The 2364-nt window shown below is 30.9% G+C and overlaps 1 long non-coding RNA gene across 1 annotated transcript; it reads right to left on the bottom strand.

Moving 5' to 3' along the window:
• Positions 1–1502: 1502 nt before the first annotated feature.
• On the bottom strand, positions 1503–2364 carry LOC123893122. The gene is made up of 2 exons (XR_006803356.1): positions 2276–2364; positions 1503–1818 (listed from the first exon to the last, which is right to left on the bottom strand). It is a non-coding gene; the product is annotated as an uncharacterized LOC123893122 (long non-coding RNA).

The raw sequence follows: 2364 nt of genomic DNA, 5'->3' as shown, positions 1-2364 counted from the left end.
AATAGTTTGTATAACATGTTAAGAGTGTAATATACATGTTTTAATCAATATATTTCACTTTTAACCCAAAACGAAAATGGAGTGGAGAAAGTTCGGTGGTACGGAGAAATCGACATTCTGCCCTTTCTCGAGTCACTCACGAATATGAAATCTATTCTCTTACCTTAATGTGATGAAAGCTCGACAATTTGCTTTTGATCTCTCTTGCTCAGGCTTGCCCTAGCTCCCATCTTCTCTTCCTTCTCTCTACTTTCTCTTCAAAGTCACAATTGTGACATTTTCTCTCTCTAAGGCCTTCAAGTAGCGCCCCCCACTCTTGTGCCAAGGCCCATTGGGCCTAAAGCCCACTTGCTCGGTCCAACTCGCGTTAACTCTCACAAACTCGCGCGTTAACTAAAGTTCTCGATAAATAACTTAAAGTTACTATCTTACTTAAAAGTTACGTTACCAAATAAATAAACACTTATATAGTAAATAATAAATTTGGGTCGTTACACAATCGGGTCGGACCTTTTTTAATTAAATATATTTTTTTATTTTATATACACAAATAATACTAATTAATTAATTTAAAAGATTAATCTAAACACAGTCATAATTTTTTTTGCCTTATAGTACATGGTCATAATTTTTTTTTGACACAATACATGGTCATAATTTGGAACAACAAAATAAATACATTTTAATCTAAATATTGAATCTCTACATGCGTATGAAAGAAAAAAAATACTTTAGTAACTTTCTTGCCCAGCCCGCTTACTTGTAGTGGTTTTCGCTTGTAACACATTAACACACATAAAACATCTTCTTATAGATCCCAAACCTCTCGGTGTCACCTGAAAATGAATTAAAATAGAAAGCCAACTAAATTTTAGCAACCCGAGTCAAATTGGACTTTCTTTTTTAAGCAAATTAGACCATTTCTTTTGTATAGGCATTTGTATAATATGTAAGCACTACTAGAAAACTCGCCTTTAGCGACCGATTTAGAGACCGATTTTCATCAAAATCGGTCTCTAAATCCGTTAGCGACCGATTTAGCGACCATCTAAAATCAGCATCAAAGACCCTGGTCGCTATTCAGTTGTGACCAACCCAGCGACTGATTTTGGTAGCGACCGGATTAGCGACCGATGTTAGAGACCGAAATAGTGACCGAACTTAGAGACTGACTTAGAGACTGAGTTTGTGAGGCTCATAGCGACGCGTTATTCGACACTACATCGACTGATTTAGTGACTGAATTTAGTGACTGATTTAGTGACCGATTTGAACTTAGTTACTCTATTCATTGCGACCGAATTAGCGACGCTTTCTGGAAAAATCGGTCTCTATTTCAGTCTCTAATGATTCTTTTAAAATTATTAATATTATTAATTTTTTTTATGTAATTATTAATATTATTAATTTACAATCACATGAAAGCAAATTTTGAATTTAATTTAATATCTCTAAAGCTATTTCATACACACCAAACAATTAAACATGCACACAATAATATGAACATAATATATTAATTATATTTTAAGTATTACAACTATTTATCCAAAAATACATATATATAATCAATCAAAATGATAACCAAGACTATATTATCACTACTACGCTTGCATTAGTGAATGCTAAGATATAACAATACAAAAACTACAACATACAGCCAATATGCCTCTAAAATACTAAGATATAACAATACTAAGAGATATAACAACACATAATATCCCACTTCCTCTATCTTGTGTCCATTTCCATTAAAAGAAGAATTTTGAGCAGGTCAAATTATATCAAAGAAAGAGCATTCCTTCATTCAACTTGTAAAATCTGCAAATTGGAAGAAATTTATAGATAAAAACATTTATACACATTAATAAAATCCCTACAAACAAATTTAATCTAAAGAAATAAGCCCTACACAAAATTCAGCGGTGCAAAGAAATTAATCAAGTATGGAATGAAAGGCTTAAATTTGTGTGGATCTTTATATAGTCTTACACTATTATACTATAACGAATATAGCACCTAGTCAGTGTCCCATTTGATTATAAAAAAAAACTATGGTCAATTTAGAATCAATGACAATGTAGATTCAAAAAAGCATGGAACAAATGTATTTCTATAATAAGCACATTTTAATAGTACATGCTGTAAATTGTAAAGTTAATAGTCTCATATCTTAATCATAAAACAGATTATATATATATATATATATATATATATATATATATATATATATATATATATATATCAAATAAAATAATGTTTAATCACTCAATCATACCTTAGTAGAAGTAGACAAAACTTTCTTCTCACTAATTCTCTCATACTCTATTTCTTAGTACCATCTTTCAATCCCTACCAAGACACAAT

The sequence above is a fragment of the Trifolium pratense genome, linkage group LG6, assembly GCF_020283565.1.
Source record: "Trifolium pratense cultivar HEN17-A07 linkage group LG6, ARS_RC_1.1, whole genome shotgun sequence".
Lineage (NCBI taxonomy): Eukaryota > Viridiplantae > Streptophyta > Magnoliopsida > Fabales > Fabaceae > Trifolium > Trifolium pratense.
The sequence above is the reverse complement of the archived record's forward strand: the minus strand, read 5'-3'. Positions and strand labels throughout refer to the sequence as shown.